The sequence below is a fragment of the Pleurodeles waltl genome, chromosome 7 (genome assembly GCF_031143425.1).
Source record: "Pleurodeles waltl isolate 20211129_DDA chromosome 7, aPleWal1.hap1.20221129, whole genome shotgun sequence".
NCBI lineage: Eukaryota > Metazoa > Chordata > Amphibia > Caudata > Salamandridae > Pleurodeles > Pleurodeles waltl.
The window spans coordinates 654,990,888-655,014,675 of record NC_090446.1 but is presented as its reverse complement, the minus strand read 5'-3'; positions in this window follow the sequence as shown (position 1 = coordinate 655,014,675).

The following is a 23,788-nucleotide window of genomic DNA, read 5'->3' as shown; positions in this document are numbered from 1 at the left end:
GGGGCATCTGGGATCCATTTTGGCTCTCCTCTGCTGAAAGGGCAGTTTTCGCGCAAAAATTTAACGCAATAGCGTGAAAAAAAACAGCGTTTTCACAATTGCGCTGTTGTAAATCGACCCACAGTGATGTGCGTCGCATTTACGTTGGTTTCCTTTACGACAGACCGACGCTGTGTGCGTCACGAAATAATGACTCCCACCTGTTGGTTGCGCCGCCGTACGTCAAAGTATAAATTTGACGCCCGCATGGCGCTTCAAAATGGCGTTAGACGGCGCAAATGTTTTTGACGCAAAACTGCGTTAGCGCAGTTTTGCGTCAAAAAGTATAAATATGGGCCAAAGTGTCTTAGGTTTTTAAAAAGCAAATAAAGTCTCTTTCAAGCACAAAGTACCTAGTTTGGAGTGGAAAATCTCTGCAAAGGGCCGCAGAGGAGGAGATGCGTGGAAAAATGGTGTGTGCGGCGGTTCGGTCCCTTCACACACAGACTTGCGTCATTATTTTTCACACGGGGAAGACGCGCATCGTTTTCCGGCGCGCGGGCAGTCTCCTTCTGTGGGTCGCGGGATTACCAGATGTCTGTGCGTGGAATCCTGGGCTTGTTATCCGGCTGCGCGTCGTTCCGGTGGGCGTTGCGTCGATTTCCTCTCTGGAAGTTGGGCAGCGTTGTCCAGGCGGGCCGTGCGTCGAAGTTCCGGTCGCACTGCAGGCGTTACATCGATCTTTTCCTAGCGGGGTCAAGCGGTGTCTTTCCGGATCGACATGCAGTGAATTTTTCACCGCGGAGCAAGCTGTGTGTCGAATTTTTCAGCGCACAAGGAGTCCAGTTGGAAGTCTTTTTGGTCCTGTGACTTCAGGGAACAGGAGGCAAGCTCTATCCAAGCCCTTGGAGAGCACTTCTGCAGCAAGGCAAGAGTTCAGCAAGGCAGCAGTCCTTTGTAGAAAGCAGTCAGGTGAGTCCTTTGAGCAGCCAGGCAGTTCTTCTTGGCAGGATGCAGGTTCTGGTTCAGGTTTCTTCTCCAGCAAGTGTCTGAGCTGGTAGGGCAGAGGCCCTATTTTATACCCAAATGTGCCTTTGAAGTGGGGGAGACTTCAAAGAGTGGCTTAATAGTGCACCAGGTCCCCTTTCAGTTCAATCCTGTCTGCCAGGGTCCCAGTAGGGGGTGTGGCAGTCCTTTGTGTCAGAGTAGGCCCTCCACCCTCCCAGCCCAGGAAGAACCATTCAAAATGCAAATGTATGCAAGTGAGGCTGAGTATCCTGTGTTTGGGGTGTGTCTGAGTGAATGCACAAGGAGCTGTCAACTAAACCCATCCAGACGTGGATTGTAAGGCACAGAAAGATTTAAGTGCAAAGAAATGGTCACTTTCTAAAAGTGGCATTTCTAGAATAGTAATATTGAATCCAACTTCACCAGTCAGCAGGATTTTGTATTACCATTCTTGCCATACTAAATATGACCTTCCTGCTCCTTTCAGATCAGCAGCTACCACTTCAATAATGTATGACGGCAGCCCCAATGTTAGCCTATGAAGGGAGCAGGCCTCACAGTAGTGTAAAAATTAATTTAGGGGTTTTACACTACCAGGATATGTAAACTACACAGGTACATGTCCTGCCTTTTACCCACACAGCACCCTGCTCTAGGGGTTACCTAAGGCACACATTAGAGGTGACATGTGTAGAAAAAGTGTAGTTTTAGGCTTGGCAAATACTTTTAAATGCTAAGTCGAATCGGCAGTGAAACTGCACACACAGGCCTTGCAATGGCAGGCCTGGAACAAGGTAAAGGGGATACTTGAGTGGGTGGCATAACCAGTGCTGCAGGCCCACTAGTAGCATTTAATATACAGGCCCTAGGCACATACAGTGCACATTACTAGGGACTTATAAGTAGATTAAATAGTCCAATTGGGTATGATCCAAAGTTACCATGTTTAAAGGGAGAGAGCATATGCACTTTAGCACTGGTTAGCAGTGGTAAAGTGCGCAGAGTCTAAAAGCCAGCAAAAACAGAGTCCAAAAAGTGGAGGGAGGCAGGCAAAAAGTTAGGGGTGACCACCCTAAGGCATGTCAGGTCTAACATTACTCATACATGTATTTGTGGATTTGAAAATATGAGTCTGTTGTTGCTACTTTACATGTTTGGACATAATTGATTCTGGCACAGGTTCAGTGATTTACATGCTAAGTCATTGCAGATATTGGCTATTTTAATTGTGTTGATTACCATAAAGGCACAATGCAGAGTCTGCACAGGTACAGAGCAGTGCATGCTGGGGCAATGGAGCTATTGACCGTGTCTTGTTGATTTACATGCCGGGGCATTCTGGAAACTTGACAAATGGCAGTACTTCATATACTAGGGCATTGCAACTCGTTGTAGGTATGGTACTTTATATACTAGAGCATTGTGGATGTTGGCCTAAGGAATGGAAAGAGCCTTACACATTGGGGCATTGGGGATGCTGATTGGAGGAAGGTGGTTTGCACATTGGGGTGTTATGAATACTGGCCCAGGGGTGGTGCATTAGCAAATATGGATAATGTCCTGCATTTGCTGCTTTACATACTGTATAATTATTACAAAACACAAGTGAACTCAAAGATAAGCAGGGGCCGAGGATACTTATATATTAAGGGAAAAGATGTCCCTAACTGACAATGAAATAGAAAAAACACAAACATCGGGAACAAAATAATAATGCCTAGCTGATCTTGAATCTGCAGTTAAAATCACATGTATTATACAATATCAAATTCAGAATAAATGTTCAGGGGAAAACCCCTGTAGGGCAAATTAAACTTGCATCAAAAGAAGCACAGGCAGAAAATTGTGTGACACAATAAACAATTCCAAGTCACAGCCTAACAAACACTGCTACACCCTTTGTCAAATTACAATCAACAACTGGTGCCTGAGTGCTTTTAGTCAACGAAGTTTCGATCCTATGCACATAAAAGGATGATCATCACGACAACCCATTGCTTGCCTGTGATGAAGCTAGAAGCTACGTAATTCAACCAAAACATGTCAAATAGCATGGAGCAAATCCTCCACAGGTGTTGAGAACAGCAAATAGGAGAATAAATGGCCCTCATATAGGTGCCATGAGAGAACTAATTGATACTCAACGTAAGTGCACAAAAGCACCAGGAATGCTGATATCAATAATAACCAGCATCAGTGGTGCCCCGTTACAGTGTCGTAACAGCTAGAAATAAAAAATAATCATGAGGTGAACACGACTACACCAAACAGCATGTGCAGGAATAAAAAACTTTACCTACTGTGGCACTGTGAAAATGAGTCTCTTTATGGTTCTTTGAATGTGGGGCTAATAATGAACTGGCTAAGGTGTGTAACATAACACGCAGAAACAATGTGAAAAATAGTCTACATATGGTGCTTTATAAACTGTGAGATCATGAAAGCTGGCCTGGCAATGGTGATTTTCATATTGGGACGTTATGTAAATTAGCCTGTTTAAGATATTGTACATTCTGTAATATTATGAAACCTGGATGGGCGATGATATTTCACATACAAGGACATTGCGAATACTGGTCGGGCTATTGTGCTTTACATACTGAGGGATTGTAGAAGCTGGCCTAGCAGTTATACTGTACGCACAACCATGACCTCATTGTGCTACATGTTTGGAAAAGTGGAACTTGCATTCTATTGAGCTTCACATATTTGGATATTAAAATATTTTATTAGTTCTTCTTCAGAAATGACTGTCATATATTAGTTTATAGCTAATACTGCAGTTTCTCAACATATATAAAGACAGGTACCTTCGCAATGCAACACCAAAAGGCAGCTGTGCCTTCCACATACAGGCCTGAGCACACCAAGCATTAGATGTAGGGTTTATAAAACAAAATCCGATATCAATCGAAGTGCAAACATACACTTTGCAAAACGTTTAATGCCCCTTTTTAATGGGGTCTCCTTATACATTGGCACACTCGTGTACAGGTGCTCTTCTAACAAGAAAATATATTTATCTTCACCTGTGGTTCAGCAATCCTCACTCATGAATCATCCATTCTCTTGTCAGCTTCAGTGCACAAGAAATTCAGGGGCTCATTTACAAAGAAATGCTGCAGCGTGGAGCTGTAAGCCAGCTTGCTGCACCGCGCTGCGTCATTTTGAAAGTGAACGGATACGTTGTATTTACAGAAAAATGATGCACCCCTTTAATTTCCTCTGCACTGGTGCTCAAACTGCTGCCTAGCGCCAACACAGGAACACTTGCGCCATGGTGCAAGGGTGTCATTGTTGAAGGGCTCATTGTTTATGTGCAGGAAGGGACACCTTCCTGCATGTAAACAATCATTAATGGCATTTTCCTCTCTCTATGTGTGCTGAAGATTGCAGCACACATAGAAAGAGGAATAAACAGGGAGAAATAATGTTATTTCTCCACATTGTTCCACTTTAATGCCACCCCTAAGGAATGCCACCCCTGAGGTGGCGTAGGAATCTGATGCATTCTCAGCCTTTCAAATCTGTGAATGTGTCAGATTCCGTGGGTGTTGAATGGGAACACCCACAGCAAGACTCATTGAATGCCCCTTTCACGCAGTTATATGTGACAAGGGCCCATTTTAACAAAGCCATGAAAAGCCACACAATGTGGCTTTGCTTGGCTTTGAAAATATGGGCCAGCACACTGCGTCACCAGAGTGCTAAAACATAATTCTCCGGTGGTGCTGTATGCTGCAATGGGGCTTGTAAATGAGGCCCTCAGTGTCACTCTAACCACATCACTTTTTCGGTGCCGGCGCTACTTAATATCGACCTGAAGAATATTGAGGATCGAATACTGAGGAACTAAGGGACTCATGCATCGGCATTGATGCGTCAGATTTCTTGCGCCTGCCGCAAATGCCCTAATGACTCCATGGATGTGCTGTTTTTACAATACAGAGCTCCATGGTGCAAGTTTTCACAGACGTATTAGAAATTCTAACGCATCTGTTGGCACTAACGTGATGAATTGTTGGAGTTGTGTTGTAATACTAACACAACTACAGCAATGCATCAGAACACAGAGGAGAGTCCTATGTTAAAAGCCCTGCATCAATCCTAATGCCTGGTCTGAACACATAATACCTGTGCCAAGAGTAATGTATGCAGGGTAGTCTTTTCCACATTAAAAGACACACAGAACTGATGCAGTAAAATTTACTTTCACTACCCAAACCGTGAATTATTCCAGGGAGAGGCAAGAACAGGGAAATAAACACAAAGCAGCTGAAAATAAATCACTGCTCTGAGACAACTTTGCCCATGTCCTACTGCAAGTGCCAGCCGGATGAGGTTTTCTTCGACCTGCAAGCACAAGCTACAGCAGTGACATCATAGGAGAGAGTGCTGACTTAGAAAGCAATTGATCCAGTTGCTTTGGGGTGCGTGAACAGTGGCTCTAGAAGAAGTTACAATGCTTCATTCATTTCAGTGGCTGAGAGTGGGGTAGGCCGATGAGGACAAGAAGGGAGTGGGTGCAACAATTTGTTGATCATCACAGAGGGGCAGGTTGTAGTATGGGTGCAGGTGGCTGTTCTCCTTGCAGTAACACATGTTTAGTACTGTATTTGATTCCGCTTTGAGAAAACGTTATGGAGCTGAGCCCAACAGACTGCTCCTTATCTTGACCAGAGAGGCCCAAGAGTGGGAAGTAACCAGCTGTGGACAACAATTTCACTAGTGGACTAAGCGGTAAGTATGCAGTTTTGCTTCTGCCTGCATCTGAGGCATTATCAATCCCCCTCACCTGTAGCAGCTACAGTGGTGGGTGGTTCTTGATGGGTCTCTTCTCTCTGCAGCTTGGCACTCAAACCTCATAATTAACTTGGGAGGGTATGTGAGTGAAAAGAAGGATGGATGGATGGATAGATAGAATAGCGGACAGATCGATGCATGGATGAATGAGTGAAAGGATAGATGTAAGAATGAAAGAGTGAAAGGCAGGGATTGTGTTTGAGTGAAAGGGAGGGTAGGTGGATGGATCGGTGGATAGATGGATGGATAGATTTAAAGGATGGGTTGATGGGTGATGAAAGAAAGGATGGATGGTAGAATGAGTGAAAAGATGGATGGATGGATGAGTTGAAGGGTAAAAGGATGGAAGAGTGGATGGATGAATGGATCACTGGATGAATGAAAGGATGGATTGATGGATGGATGGCTGGATGAATGATGGATAGATAGATAGATGGGTGAGTAAGTGACTGAAAGGATGGTTGGCTGAGTGGATGGAAGGATGAGTGGATGAATGGATTGATGGATGGAATAATGAGCAAAAGAACTGATGGGTGAGTGTAAGGGTAAGTGGATGGATGAGTGAATGGATGATAGATGGAGTAAAAGTATGGATGAATGAGCAGAAGGATGGGTGACTGGAAGGATGTATGTAAAGATGGATGAGTAAAACAATGGATGGATGAGTGAAAGGCAGGGTAGATGGATGTCTGGATGAAAGGATAGATAGATGATGGAGGAGGGAAAGCGTGAATTGATGGATGTATGAAAAAATGGATGAGTGAGTGAAAGGATGGATGGCTGAGTGAAAGGGTGACTGGAGGGATGTATAAAATGATTGATGGAAAGGACGGAGGCTGAAGGATGGGTGTAAGGATTGATGGCTAGGTGAAAGGGTGGATAGATGGAAGAGCCAAGGGGAGGATGATGGATAGATGGATGGAGTAAAAGAATAGATAGATGGAGCGTAAGGGTGGATGGATGAGCAAAAGGATGGATGCATGCTTGAATGGATGGAAGAACGGATGGATGGAAGGGGGGTGGATATGTGAAAGGATGGATTTTAGAGTGGATTGATTGGTTTGATTGATAGGTGTCCCAGGACCAGTGGCAGCTCTCCTTTATCGGCTCCACAGCTATACTATGCTCTCCTTGTTTTGTGGTCCATTTTTATTGTATCAAGAGTGAATAATTGTTCACTCTTGATATAATAAAAATAAAATGGAGCCCCACTTCGGGTCCAGCAACAAACTCAGGTAGTTAGTGACATTGTTTGACTGCTGGCAGAGGTGCATGAAGGTGCCTGGGCCAGCCAACAGAGATACTGTTCAGAGCTGGTGAAGTCCCAGCACTGTGAGCATGTATGTGTGACTATGTGTGTGAGTTAAAGTGAGAGAAAGTCAGTGAAGGAATGAGTCAGTGAGTTAGAATGAGTGACAGTTAGGGCCAGTATGTGTGAGAATGAATGTGAGCGAGTGAGGGAGAATAACAGTGAGTGTAAATGAGTGTCACTGTGTTACTGTGTATAATTCAGAATGAGTGAGAATAAGTAGGACTGAGTGAGAATGATTAGGACTTAGTGAGACAGAGTGGGCCAGAGTAGAATGAGTGAGACTGCGTGAACTAGTGAGACCAACTGAGAATGAGTGAGTCCAAGTGAGACAGTCAACTAAGTGCATGAAAGTGTGAGAGAGCCCCACAAGAAAAATTCCTTTGGAATTCCCGCCAAGGATTATGCCACACCATTTTTAAAGGTCAGCAGCTGCCTACCAGTCACTATATGTCTTGTGGTATAGAACAAGGCCCCTCACAGATTTGCAATTACATCACTACTTCACTAGGTGAGGCACTGACTGAGCTTGGTGTGGTTCTTCTCAGAGGTCCTGTACCCAGAAGAGAGTTTACTTGAAGACCTGGAATGACTTGTGTCAGCCTGCCTCGTTTGTGGTTTACACCATCCTCCATTTACACAATAATATTTTTCACATTGGCACGCTCTGAATATTTAAATTACTCAATCCAGCTCCATAGGCTCACATCACTCTCAAAGAGTTAATGGAACTCCCAAATGGAAGCAAAATCTCCTATTTATCCACATCATGGTGAGAACAGTCAAGGAATTACACTAGAGAAAAAACATCTTGTGCACACTTTAACACCACTTCCCCCCCTTCTCTCTGTCTCTCTCCCTCATGTGTCCAAGTGCTGTATCCCTCAGAAATGACAGCTCAGTAGCACACCCAGGGGTTGGGTGGATCATGGGCAGTGTTAACCTCAAGTTCATAAAAGAATGTGTCCCAGATACAAGGTACAGAACTGCATTTCAAAATACAGTCAATAAAGAAAGTACTGACTCCAAAAGTGAGATCTAGGGTGGAATGTAATAAAACACAAACGCTTATTACAAAATTCAAAAAGACAATACAGAAATAATGGAAGGGAGAAGCTGCTGAGTTACATAGAAGTCCATTGCCATAAAAGCTATCAATGCACAATAATACAAAATATTGACAAAAATCAGAAAAGTGCTAAATTCCAAATGTACAGCAAAATCAATGAGAAATTGAACAGCATTCCTAATAGCATAAGAAAAATATCTGGCTCTGCCATTTTCTGCATAGAGGCACATTAGAACTGCACACTCAATGTGTTGTTTTAAAATAATCAGGTTACAGAAATATAAAATGTCACGTATCCTTACCTCTCAAGCACTAACCCACTACATAAATATTTATTTCTGCCCTCTCTAACCTAATGGCATCTGGAGGTGTCAGAACAAACTTGTTACATAAAAACAGTGACCGAATGCAGTACCACAAGCAAGCGGAAGGTCCTTCGGAAACATGCAACAAACCTAGATCCCTTCTTCAAGAACTGTGTCATTCAGAAGTAAACAAATCCATATCTTGCATGACTGTGTACAGCAGGAAGTAAACATAGACTAAACATGATGCTGTGTCATCTGCAGCATCTTCTCCAGCCCGGGAGCATGCAGTGAATACGCCACACATAGAGCTCTGTAATAGACATATTTATTCTTCAACATACTATAGCGCTCCTTACACATTGCGTCATAGCTTTCAAAACCACACCTTAACACCTCCCATCATATTATGTAATTCCTTTCTAGAGTCCACCCAGGACCACAAGGGTCTTAACACGCATGATATCAAAGACACCACAACATTCATTGTAGACAAGATGTTGCAGAGGCTTAACTGAGGCTTAGTTAGCATATGCCAGGAAAATGAACTTTAACAGGTAGTAGTACATTTGTTTTAACTGCAAACGTTCATGTCAGTGTACTCATGAGAATTCATGTGTAGATTAATTTTGCACATTTTGGACAAAAAATGTGTCATCACATGTTGTTGCATTCTCCATGTCTTTTTCTCTCTCACTCACTCTTTATTACTCTCTTTTTCTGTCCTATTTTTCCCCTCTCTCTCTTTTTTGCTCTCTGGCTCCCTCTCTCATGTTCCCTAATTTGTCCCTTCCTCTCACTCTTTGTCCACCACATAACACTGCCACCTCTCCGGGCACGTTTGCTTGCCTCCTCACATCAATACAGCGCAATGTCAGTAGCTTCTGTTATGTACCACTTCACTCGTGGCAGAAAGGTTTCGATTAAGTGGAACTTCATTGCAGGCTTCCATACAACCATTCATGTCACGCTCCAGCCTCAACTGCCCAGTACATGTGATGGAGGAATTGGAATCATCGTTTAGAATACAGAAAATACATACCTAATAATACTACTCATATGTAAGGCAAAATATGCCACACACATTTTCTCTGTTAAAAATAATTAAAACGAATTAAAAATAACTTTTTAAGCATAAAATGCGAAAGTAATGGAATAATCAAACAAGCAACAGGATGGCAGAAATAAACTATATCCACTAAATACAGTGGTGTAAGAAACATAGGGGGTGATTCTCACCCTGGCGGGCGGCGGAGGCCGCTCGCCAGAGTTCCCCCCTCCAAAATACCGCTCCGCGGTCGAAAGACCGCTGAGGGTATTTTGGGTTTTGCACTGGGCTGGCGGGCGACCGCCAAAAGGCCGCCCGCCAGCCCAGTGCAAAACACCCTTCCCACGAGGACGGCGGCTCAGAATTGAGCCGGCGGAGTGGGAAGGTGCGACGGGTGCAGTGGCACCCGTCGCGTATTTCAGTGTCTGCAAAGCAGACACGGAAATACAAAGTGGGGCCCTCTTACGGGGGCCCCTGCAGTGCCCATGCCATTGGCATGGGCACTGCAGGGGCCCCCAGGGGCCCCACGACAACCCATACCGCCATCCTGTTCCTGGCGGGCGAACCGCCAGGAACAGGATGGCGGTATGGGCTGTCAGAATCCCGCTGCGCCGCCATGGAGGATTCTTAAGGGCAGCGGAAAACCGTCGGGAGACCGCCGGTTTTCCACTTCTGACCGCGGCCAAACCGCCGCGGTCAGAATGCCCTGCGGGGCACCGCCAGCCTGTTGGCGGTGCTCCCGCCAACCCTGGCCCCGGCGGTCCATGACCGCCGGGGTCAGAATGACCCCCATAAAGCTAAGTCAAGTTCACAGGTAAATCACTCAGTCTTCTTCGCTTCACATTCCTCCATCCCAACCTTCTCATAACTCCAGACACTTTGGCAGACTCACCACCAACACTTACCTCCTCATCTGTCAAGTTATGTCCTTTTCCAAAGTCAATGTAATGTCCATCTTTTACTTCACAGCATCTGGACAACTGACACAAATGCCATGCTCTATCATCAATTCATAAAACACAAAGGGGCATATTTAAGAAAACACTTGTTTTGCTTCCTTTAGCACCCCCTACCACCACCATGTATGTACCATATTTAAAATACTGCAAATACAACAGATGATGGATGGAATGCAGAGAAAATCAAACATTCACCTCCAGTCACAGATCTGGGTTCAATCCAGCATTTGTTTTGTGCCATTCCAATTTGGACCCAACCATATGCAAATCTGTCTTCACCCAGCCCGAACTGACAGGCCATGTCCTCCCTGAACCAGAAATAAGCATCCTGGGACTGGTTTCATGGTATCACCCTTTATCAGCCAGGCTATCTTGAATCTGGTGGTATAGCAAGCAAGGGACCCACGTCTGGGCATACCCTTCCCACTTGGGGTGACAAATGCAAAAACAACAGATGATGGACGGAATGCAGAGCAAATCAAACATACACCCCCACTCACAGATCTGGGTTTAATCCATCACTTTTTTTCTTGACATGCCATTCCAGTTTGGACCCAGCCATATGCAAATCAGTCTTGACCCTGTTCCCCATGGGAAAATCTAGCCCAAACTGCCAGGCCAGGTCCCCCTGAACCAAAAACAAGCATTCTAGGACCATTTTCATAGTGTCACCCTTCATCAGCCAGGCTAGATTGAGTCTTGTGGCATAGCAAGGACGGGACCCACGTCTGGGCATACCCTTCCCACTTGGGGTGACAAATGCAAAAACAACAGATGATGAACGGAATGCAGAGCTAATTAAACATTCACAGATTTGGGTTCAATTTATGAGTTTTTTTGCTTGCCATGCCATTCCAGTTTGGACCCAGTCATATGCAAATCAGTCTTGACCCTGTTCCCCATGGGAACAGATCAGCCTGAACTGCCAGGCCTGGCCCTCCCTGATCCAGAAACAGGCATACTGGGACTTGTTTTTTTAAAGTTTCAAAACCTTTATTCAACTATAAAAAGACAGAATACATGGTAGCCAATCCATGTTTCAGGTGGCACGACATTTGACCAGGTAAACAACCGCACACTGTGCCAAGGCCAACACCAGGTTAACATCTAGATGGTAATGCATTCAGAATTAAAAGATACTAAAAGCATGAAAATGTAAAATCAATCGGATAAAAGAAAGAAGCCAAACATAAAGAACAATCCCAAAGAACACAGCAACTCCTGTGATTGAAAAAAACAACAACATAAAAACCATCCATCACCCATGATCACTCCAACACCATTCCAAGTATTTAGACACCTTGCCCTTCTGGAATATGTCTGTACACATGTAATCGTGGACCAAAGAATGACCCAGAGCATAGATCACCTTTGGGGGGAGATCAACACCTTTGAAAAGCAGAAGATTTCTAGCCCTCCACAAAGCATCCTTCAAGCAATTCACAACGATCAAATATTTCTGACATGGAGAGCAGGAAACACACAGACCAAATATCACACCCTGTCTAGACAAAACCACATCAGAATTTAGGGAAGAAAGTCGTACTTCCCCCAAAGCCCACATCTTTTGTGCCATGGGGCAGTACCAAAAAAGGTGGCCACAGGATTGTCCTGCCAAACAACCCTTCCTGACACAAAAGGGGGCCCTAGAACATCTTCTCTTAAACAAGAAAAGGCGGAGAGGTTGGCAACCATGTACTGTGCACCATGCCAGGTCACAATGGATATTATGCAGGTACCGTACAGAAACATTTTCCCAAATGGCCTTAAAAGTCAGATCTGAAAACCCAGTGGCTGGTACCTGCTGCTGGTCCCCAGTAACAGATTTGAGAATGAGCCTAGGTGAGATCAGGCCCAAAGGAATCCTGTGCAAATTGTAAATCCTAATGAATTTCCTGGCATAAAAGTAAGCAAATGGGCAGGATTCTGAATGAGGCCTGCTGTTAGATACAACCATGCCCTATGTTCTGCACACCAGAAAATTCAACCGAAAACTGGCAAAAAAAGACCACTTTCTTACTTTCATATCCAGACAAATACTCTCTTTGATCATGTTGCAATTAAACAAAGATTGAAAAGTGAGACCAATGTTTGGAGCACTCTTGCCACCCAACACCACAGGTTTAAACATGGTCACACGAGCCACTAGTTTGAGCTTTCCTCCCCAAATGAACTGAAAAATCCACCTTTGTAGGAGTGTAAGGCAGGATCGGGGAATGGGGTAAACCACTGAAATATACAGAAGGCTCGATGGAAATTCTGCCTTTGTAACAAGAATTTTACCAGTCATAGTAAGCAACTGCAGACCTCAAAGTGCAATCTTCTGCTTCACCTGGACATGCCTTCTGACCAGCTCTGCAAACTACCACCCTCACCAAAGAACAGACCAAGAACTTTGACGCAATCTTGAACTACCTTAAGGTCCCAATCCATCTTATCTTCCTTCCAGTTCACATACAAGCACTCACTCTTTGCCAGGTTAATCCTTAATGAGGATGCAAAGGAAAACTTACTGCAATACCATAAAACCTGGCGGATGGAAATATTATCCAAACAAAAAACAGGGACATCGTCCATATAAGCAGAGGCAGTGACAGAAACCCCCCTACCTCCAGGGACAGAGATCCCTTCAATCAGCGTATCAGCCTTCAGAGTTGCAAGAAAAGGTTTGATGGCCAAAATGAACAAGAGGGGGGGACAAAGGACATTCCTGTCGTACTCCTGACAAAACAGGAAAAGAGGCAGTCAACATGCCATTGACCATGGCCTTGCTGTAACAATGGGAATACAATAAAGTAATCCAGGACATAAAATTTGGACCAAAATTCAAATGTTCTAAAACCTTAAACATAAAAGAGTGGTTTAACCTATCAAAAGCCTTTTCCTGATCCAAGTTCAGCAAACACACAGATAACCCACGGTCTTTCACATATGATAACACATCCATAACTAAACATAAATTGTCAGATATCTTACACCCAGGTATGCCACACGTTTGGTCTGATTCAATGACTGTGGAAACAACAGGCCGCAACCGAAGGAACAAAGTTTTAGACAATAATTTAAAGTCTACATTAAGAAGGCTGAATGGACGCCAGTTTTTAACATCAGCTCTATCACCTTTCTTCTTAAAGATACGTTTTATGCAACCACCTCTCTAGGAATTGGGGAGCAATCCTTCCCTCAAGACTTCAAGCAAGTCAGAGCCCACTAAGTCCCAAAACGTAGCATAGAACTCTACAGGTATGCCGTCTGAACCGGGGGATCTCCCCTTAGGCAAGCTGAGCATAGCCTTTTAAAGTCTGCAAGTACCAAATCCCCTTCAAGATCTACCTTATCCTCTTCAGACAAAGACAACTGCAGATGTTGCAAGAAAAAATTCCCAGTTGCATTGTCTGAAACTTTGGGCCCATATAAATCTCTACAGAAATCATGCACACTGTCTCGGATACCTTCAGTAGTGGTATGTTTGGTACCTTGGGAGTCCAGCATTGCATCTATAATTCTCCCAGTAGCCCTAGCTTTAAGAAAGAAAAACCTAGAGCAAGTCTCATTTTCCTCCAGGAACTGAACCCTACTGGGGAGAATCAAACCTTTAGTAAAACCATTGTACAATGAGGATATCCTCTGCTTGCACAATAGAATGTCTGCATGTATATCAAAACTGTACTCCAACAGCTTGGACAAATTCTGGAGCCAGATTTTCAAATGGTTGATTCTGCACAGTCTGTCTCTAGCTACTCTAATTCCCTCCCGAATAAAAAAGGACCGAATATGAATCTTAATGTCCTCCCACCACTCACTGATTGAGGGGAAAATAATTTTCAGGGACTGACAATTCCGGTAATGGTAACTAAACCTATCCCAGGAAACCTTGTCATTGAGCAAAACAATATTTAGTTTCCAGAGCCCTTTCCCTCTAAGAGGTATCTATGCTATGGAAACGCCAACTTAAATGAGGTAATGATCTGAAAAGAAAACCGGAATGAAAGTAGCTGAAACTATCTTTTCAGAGGGACTTGCAAAGATAAAATCAATGAGAGACTTAGTGGGAGAGTTAGAACTAACCCAAGTGTATCCTGGATCATTAGGATGAAGCACTCTGTAGCATCCTATAAATGAAAATCGGAAATTATACTATTCAGTGAGTCCGAACTACTGTCAAGGTATACTGCAGAAGAAGAGGATCTGTCTTTCACATCCAGTAAACAGTTAAAATCACCTCCTAGAAAAACATTCCTGTTACATAAAAGGAGCTGAGTCAGGAAGCTCAATACATTCTTTCTGCAGGACAATGATGTAGGGCAGTATGCATTAATGAGGTGTAAATCCTTCCATGTACCATCCACACATTGGGGGTCATTCCGACTTTGGCGGGCAGCCGAAGACCGCTCCGCGGTCACAAGACCGCGAGGGTCATTCCGACTTTCCCGCTGGGCCGGCGGGCGATCTCCAAAAGTTCGCCCGCCGGCCCAGCGGGAAAGCCCCTGCGAAGAGGAAGCCGGCTCCGAATGGAGCCGGCGGATTTGCAGGGGTGCGACGGGTGCAGTGGCACCCGTCGCGATTTTCAGTGTCTGCAAAGCAGACACTGAAAATCTTTGTGGGGCCCCAGGGGCCCCACCACACCCGTTCCCGCCAGCTTACACCAGGAACAGGCTGGCGGGAAGGGGGTCGGAATCCCCATGGCGGCGCTGCAAGCAGCGCCGCAATGGAGGATTCCCTGGGCCAGGGGAAAACCGGCGGGAAACCGCTGGTTCCCCTTTTCTGACCGCGGCTTTACCGCCGCGGTCAGAATGGCCCGGGAAGCACCGCCAGCCTGTTGGCGGTGCTTCCTCTGCCCTCCACCCTGGCGGTATAAAACCGCCAGGGTCGGAATGAGGGCCATAGTCTCCTTTAACCACATGTTGTACCTTGTGAATAGTAAAGTCAGAACTGCAAAATAAAATGCCTATCCCTGAATTTCGATTGGAATTACAGTCTGACCAGATTGAAGGGCCACAGGTCTACATTTGCTGCAATTTTTTGTCCATAGAATGTTCTGGAATAGCACATTCCTGTAAAAACATTAAGTCTAATTTTTGCATTCTCAAAAAGTCAAAAACTGATTAACATTTCACATCATTACCCAGGCACCTGACATTATTACTTCCCAAGCGAAGCATCAGGAAATATTTGAAATACATAAACATTTTAAAATTGTACTTCTAGTCCAATTTCCTCTTCCTTTTCTTTGTCTTCCTTTTTATCACAGGGGTAAAAGCATCCTCTAATAATATCAAAACGGGGGGCACAGCATATAACGGGAGTTTCGGAAATAACGTCCTGGTCCTGTGTATAGATCTCCCAATAAACCTATAAATCAAAAAAAGTATATACACAGTTCCAACACACAAAATGTACCCAGAAATCACAGGTCCCTAGGAGCCAAAATCTTTGAAGCAAGAGCCCTCACTCACCATTTGGTGACATGCTTCATCATAGGGCTCTACTCCTCGTCAGGCCGGCGCTGCAATGCCTGACGGGCCCGCAGGGGGGCTCTTTGCCGGAGATCTTTTGCAGATATTGATAAGCCGGTCAAAAATGAGTACTGGATTGGTATGAAAAAAGAAAATCAGTTAAAAATGACTAGAGGTACAATACAGTTTAATTAGATATTTGACCTCTGACATAATTAAAAACATAAATCAGGGAGAAAATAGAACAATGTCTAAACTCCCCTAAAAAATCAAGAAATTATGTTCTTGGTAGTCACTAAGTCTTGCAATATAGAGGTTAGTGAAAGTAGACACAGGATCCCCTGTACTACTCTTGCATCTTGGTCAACATGTTTCTCTCTAGTAGTCAAAAAATTGATCTAGTGCGATTCTTCAGGACCGAAAACACCTACCTAATCCTTAAATACTTGGTAGCTCATAATAGGGAATATTTTGATTAAGGAACCTGGAAAGATGGGACAAATAGGCATACATGAGTTATAAGTATCACAACATACATGATGTGCACAGCGTCAACATCAAAGCAATCGCACACTCATGAAGACTCCCTCCGGGGAACTGGCCTAAATACAACCTGACCTTTGTCATATTTCTCATCGTCCATGCAATTTCTTACTTTCCTCCATACCACCTTACTATACTAGGCCACACACACACACTCTTGAGTATTCTCTTGTGCTTCCTAATACCCCGATGTCCCCCATGCACTATTTCTCGGATCTTACCCTTACTCTTCCTGGAGGAACTACTTGTCTGATTTGCAATATCAAACTTTTGTCAACAGACAGCTCATCCTCACTTGCTAAAAACTAATCAAACCATTTTCTTAATATTTATTTGAAGGCCACCTTTCCTTTGTGGATCTCTTAGATTGTTTCAGCTTTCCATTTTGTTTGTATCCATTCTTCCATTTGTCCTCACTGATTCCACACATTTCTTTACTCTTCAGACATACCACATTATAATTTTCCTACTCATTGCTTAGTCCGTCCTTTGCTGGTGTTTGTATCCCGCTTAAAAGAAAAACACAGCCACCTCATTTATTATCCCATGCATATACTACGCTTCATAATTATAAGCGTTCAATCTCACAGACATTCTCTTGATCCTAGCTGAAGCCCATACAGACCCCATGTGGTGAGTAATGTTCTTAGCCCAAAGTACATGCTAATGTCTCTCTCTATCTAACACAGTGGTTCTTTCTGAAAGCATCAATAATGTGAAATTCTGCTGGTTATGAGGGTCCGGGTAGCCATGCATCTTGTGGTGGTTGAGAGACACTTAAAGATCTTGGGAAGCATTCCTAGTAAGAAGAAGCAGGAAAAGATTACTGCGTTCACATGTTTGGTAATTTTGGGCTTTTTCCTACCTCGCTACAAAAACATGGAACACCCTGCCCCTCCAACTCAGGCTATCTCTGTCTTTGCCTAAATTCAGGAAGGAACTCAAGACCTGGCTCTTCGACTGAACCACAGCTCCTAGTCAGATCAGTAGCCCCCCAGCACCTTGAGACCCTTACGAGTGAGTAGTCGCGCTTTACAAACCCCTCATTGATTGTTTGATCCAGGGTGATTCTGAGGTTTCTAGCGTGATCTGTGTGAGTGGAAGTGGGTCCCAATTTGGCTGTCACCAGGAGGAGTACCCTGGTCCTAGTGGTGTTGTTATTGTCTGTGAGGGAGAGGATGAGCTGTGCGTCATAAGCAAAGGAGACAACATTGGTTGTGTAAGCTCTTATGACATGGGTGAGAGGTGCCATATATATGTTGAAAAGAGTCAGGCTAATGGAAGATCCTTGAGGAACTCTAGAAACGAGGTTCTTTGATTCAAAGGTGTACAGTGGGATTCTGACTCACTGGGTTCTATCAGAGAGGATGGAAGTGATCCTTCTCATGGCTGCTCCTTGTACTCTGGAGTTGTGGAGTTTACTCTGGAGTTGTGGAGTTTGCAGATGAGGGTGCTGTGCAACACAGTGTCAGAAGCCGACAAAAAACAAATGAGAATTTTAAAAATGTATACCACCCCACTGGCGTACTAAAAGTTGGCAACCTTCAGCCTTTAGTACAGAATGGTATCTGGGGGTATGCTGCAGCCCAATCTATGGTAGAAAACCATTGTCTAGTTTTAGACAATAACTTGTTAATATTTAGAAGTTTAAATCTATCCATGAAGATGCAACTGCTGTGGTCCATTATGTTGACACAAAAACTTTTTTTTTAAATCTTTCTTTGTTAGCATTTGGTTCAACAGTAACAAGTAATCACATAACAAATCCAATTAATCATCAGCCCCTTGCAGTTACCATTCAATGAACCTCCACCCATCCTCAGAAAAAAATAGCGAACAAAAGCCACAGTAACAGTTATACAACACCTCCCTCCCAACCTTCCTCTCCCCCGCTTCCATAGGGAATACTCTTACCACCACCAGTCTTACCTCAAGAAAAGTACCCCGCCCAGGAGATAAGCCCTCCATGCCCAGAAAATATATCACATGTTTCTCTGCCATTCTTGCACACCTCTGCACTTTGATTGCCCTCTTCAGCCTGTGACTCTGTACCCTCCTGGGCCTGGGTTGTGTCTGCTATTAGTGCTTGTGTCCTAGCAGCTCATGCCCTAAGGATACCTGGCGCTTTTTCATCCTTCCTCATTCTCAGTAGATGCCTCTCTTCCGTCCCACCCACTCTATCATTTCCCTCTGCCATGCTTCCCTAGTTTGGGTTCTGGGGCTCATCCATTGAATTGCAACTCACCTTTTTGCCACATAAGACCCAACATAGCATACCATCTACTTTACGTTATAAAAAACCTAGAAACTCACTGAAAAAAACAAAGGTTACAGGGACATTATAGTTATGAAATAGAATTAAAAAAACATAGAACTTTATTTAAGAAACCAAAGGATATAGGGACATTATAGTTAGGCTAACATTTTAAATGTACAAAACCATTGAAATTCAGCTGTTATAGTTCGAGTTATTTCAAGTAACTATAACTTGTGCACTAAGGCAACACTAACATGTGCACTCACCATGCACTGCTAATTACCCCAGATATTACAGCACTGATGACATCTTTGATAACATCATTGATAATATCACTGCAACATTTTCAGTAACATTATTGATTAGAAAACTGTGCTTTTCAAGGACGTGAGTTATAGTTACCTCAGGGCACAAGTTATCTTCATTACTGTACGTTAATCCAAACACCCTACGGCCAACACCCTACAACCATCCAACCGCACACCATGCATAGGCTCTGCGTGGCAGAGGTTGGCCACAGGGCCTCCTATAACCGCCCAACTCCTCAGCACTTACAAAGAGAAATGTTCTGACAAATTGAACAAATATATATTTGACAACTAAAAAGAGTGAGATCACCTTTCTGTATGTACCTTAAATATTTGAAGTTTAAAATAATTTTATACACCTAGACTGGAACTATTAACCTTCTGTGTGAGGTTCTGAGACCTTAACCATTAGGCTGCAGGTGACTCCTTACTGAGCATATCTATGACACATCTATGACATTTAAACTAAAGATTATTCATGGGAAAATGATGTAAATGTTGCATCACTAGCAACATTTAACATTAAAAACACAAGTAAATAAACAGGCACACTGTCATGAGATACCAGGATTTGAACATTCAACGTTTTGAATGACAGTCTAAGAGATTTATCAGTACACCAGAACACACTCTTTTCTGCTTTGCATCAAAACATAACTATAGCATTTGTAGCAAACATCTTGCTGGTGTGACGATTTGAAGTCAATTTATGCAGAGACAAAGCACTAACAAACTATCTCTCTCTTTCTTCCATCTTGTTATGGGATATAACTTGAGGACTAATGTAACTATAACTCCCGCCCGTGCCAATAATTTGACTTTTAATGTTTCATTTATATTTTTATTAGAGTTATAAAAGTTGTCATGAGTGCTGTAATATCTTGAGTAATTAGCAGTGCATGTTGCGGGCACGAGTTATAGTTATCTTAGGTCGCGAGTTACAGTTTTTTTTTACAGTAAATTCAGAATTTAACTACAATGTCTGTGTAACCTTCGGTTTTTTAAGTGAATTTCTAAGGCTTTTTTATTCTATTTCTTAACTATGACATCCCTGCAACCTTTGCTTTGTACAGTGAATTTCTCTGTTTTTTTAAAAAACATTCAGGGGGTCATTATGACCCTGGCGGACAGCGGAGAAGCGGCGGTAAGACCTCCAACAACCTGGCGGTCACATTTTTGCAATTATGACCATGGCGGTTACCACCATGGTCATCCGCCTCTTCTCCGTTCCGCCTGCCAGGGCGGAGACGACCACTGGGCTGGAGACCTGGGTCTCCAGCCCGGCAGTCGTCACTATACCGCCGGCGGTATTTGGACCCGGCTAACCTCCATGGATTTCATGCGGTTTGGAACCACCATGAAATCCATGGCGGTAAGCACTATCGGTGCCAGGGAATTCCTTCCCTAGCACTGATAGGGGTCTACCCCACCCGACTCCCTCCCCTACACCCCCCACCACCCCTGCCACCCCCCAAAGGTGGCAGGACCCCCCTCCCCACCCCTACCCCCAACATCACAACACACATACACACCCGACACGCACGCAGGCACCACCAAAACACATACACGCACACACACCGACATACATGCCAACAGCCACACACACAGACACGCACATCCACATTCAAACATACACGCACACATCCATACAGACATACCTACAGACATACATGCACTCATTTCCAAACACACAACACCCCTGCAAGCATACACGCACTCACACACCCCCTCTACATACACAGACGAACACCCCCATACACGCACACAACACACAACAGCCCCCTACCCCCCTCCCCTAACGGACGATCAACTTACCTGGTCCGTTGATCCTCCGGGAGGGGACGGGATCCTTGGGGGCTGCTCCGCCGACACCACACCGTCAACAGAACACCGCCATGCCAAATCACAGGACGTGACCTCCACTTCCCCGCCGACCGCCAGTATGGCTGTTGGTGGCTCTCCGTCCGAAAAAGGACGGAGGGCTGCCAACAGTCATAATACGCCGAGCAGAAAACCGCCACCACTGGCGGTCTTCAGCACGGCGGTCCCTCGGCGGTCTTGACAAAAGACCGCCGAGGTCAAAATGACCCCTAAGTAATTTTCATTACTATACGTTGATCCAACCACCACCGCACACCGCCTTTGGCCATGCTAGGCCCCCTAACCACCCCACCTAGTGCTGTGCATGGCCTTTGGAAATGCGCAGTGGGAGTTGACCACAGGGCCTGTCTCTCTGGGTGTAAGAATAGGTGTGAGAGGGTATCTCTGGGTGTGAGAGTGTCTGTCTGGGTGTGATAGTGGGTCTGATTACGCGCCAATAGATGAAAGATGCATTCACCTCAACAAAGGATTTCAAATCATTTTTCAAAATGGAATCTCTGAGTAACAGAGCACACTTGCTTTGCCTTCGTCAAGTCTGGAAGTTAGGATTGTTTGTCCTTTCTGGAAGTGAAGCTTCAACTGGGGCACCGGTCACATTTACCTTTGTAAGTGCTTTCTGTTGAGGTCTAATTTCTGTGAAATGACCATCATTGCCAGAACTGAAGCTCACCTGCTTGTTTAACCAATAAGAGTCCACAGTTTGCACATAATGTCTATCTAGCGGAGCGCTTTCTAATGGTTAGTTAGTAAGTGCTACCTCATTGGGTTAATGGCCTACGTGGTCGGTCAGATTTCGGCCCCGGGAACCCCACTCCACAGGGCCAACTACAATTCCATGGGTTGGGAGGTCCACCCCCCCATGCCGATCTCCGTCCCAGGAACCCCCATCGCCTGTATCCCACTACAGTTCCATGGGAGACATGCGGGCCCCTTCCCTGGCCAATTTCGATATGATTGCAAACTTTTAGCCTAACTGGCCCTAGAAATAAAGGAATATGTTATTTTATGCGTAGGTGTCCTTGCTCAGAAGTGAAAATAGAATTGATAAAATATTCCCCGGGTTCTAATAATGATTCAGTGGGGGTCCCCGGGATCCTGTATTGATAAAATGGGGGTCCACAGAAGTCAAAAGGTTGGAAACCACTGTCATAGTGTATAAATACCTCCAATAGCAGTTCTTAGCATATTATCTGGACACTTGTACAAATTACACAGCAGTGCGATGCCCTGTTATCAATTGCTATCCCACAATTGGCAATCCCACAGTTAGCAGGCACTTAACTTTCAGTATAATTCGTCAGTTGATGATGTTAACTTGAAGAGTGGCCACTCCAATATGGCTGCAAGTAAAATAATGCAATGTGGCCTTAGGCAATGATGTGCACTTTCCAATGACAGGCGTGCAATGACGTTCTCCTACATGTCATTATGCAGATGCTGTGGTAAAGGCATCTATTGGTGCTTGTCACTCGCTCTAACTGAGAATTCCAGCAATTGTCTGTTTTTCGAGCACAGGCTTGCAGTCCCAACTCCACGTGCAACTGCCCAGACTCACTAAGATACTAGTAAGCAAATGTTAAAGACAGTGGCGGCCCGTCCTTTAGGGCGGAGGGTCCACGCCCCCTCCACCTTTTGCCCCTCATGAAGAGTGTCTGTCAGGCTGAACAAAGGTCAGCCTGACAGACACTCTCCATGTTCAGCTCAGGCAGCCAGGAGCAGACATGCGCGATTTGCGCACACTCCTGGCTGCCTGAGCTGAACTTTGCTGGGCTGAGGAGGTCACAGCTCCTATGGGCATGACCTCCTCAGCTCAGCAAAGGTGCCTCCAGGCCCTCCCGTGGGTGACGGGGAAAGCGTCACCAATTGACACTCTCCCTGGGTGCATCAGGTTTAAGCCCTAAAGTGCCCAGGTTCAGTGTCAATAAGTAACACTTTGTCACAGAGTGGGGTGGGGTCAGCAGTCTCACTGACCCCATCCCACTCTGTGACGAGGCTGGGACTGCTGCCTTCCCTCACTGGCTGACCTAATGAAGGAAGGCAGCAGTCCCAACCCTCCTGGGACCTGGAGGCTGAAGGTAAATGTGTGTGTGTGTGTATGTGTGTGATGTTTTAAATTGAATGTTTGGTGTGCGCGTGCATGTTTGAGTGTTATGAGTGTTGTTAATGGATGCGCGTGCGTGCTTGTGTGAAAGAATCTTTAAAAATGAACGTTTGGTGCATGCGTGCATGTTTGAATGGTATAAATGTTGTTAATGGATGTGCGTGCGTGTGTCAAAGAATGAGTGTGTGTGATTTAAAATGAATGTTTGGTGCGTGCGTGCATGTTTGAATGGTATGAGTGTTGTTAATGGAGGTGCGTGCGTGCGTGTCTGTGTGTGAAAGAATGAGTGTGTGTGTGAGTGTGTGTGTGTGCGTCCCGCCCTACCCCCTCCCTCCTAAAGCTGCCGGCCGCCACTGGTTAAAGATTACTGCTTTGCTTCTGTGGTAATCCAAAGGCTAACAAAAACTACAAAGAAAGCCTCCTCATGTTGGTACGTTTCCAAAAATGTTTTGAATTTCCTCATTTTCCACTCGCCTTTGTGTTCTTTGCCAGAGCCACAGTAAATCATCACCAAATCTGCTATACACTCACGGCAACAGAGTTTTGCACAAGTGTAACTTTATTGCAGTCCTGTCTTCAGTACAACTATCCACACCAGCCTCCATTTTCAACTGCCACATTAGATAACAATGAAGGGCCTAGGATCAGAAATGAGAAACAGAACATGCCTACTTAATAATACTTTTAACATGTAAGGTAAGCCAGTGTTACAGTTACCTAACACTCCACACCTGTTCAATCCATGTTCAGTTTCAATCAATA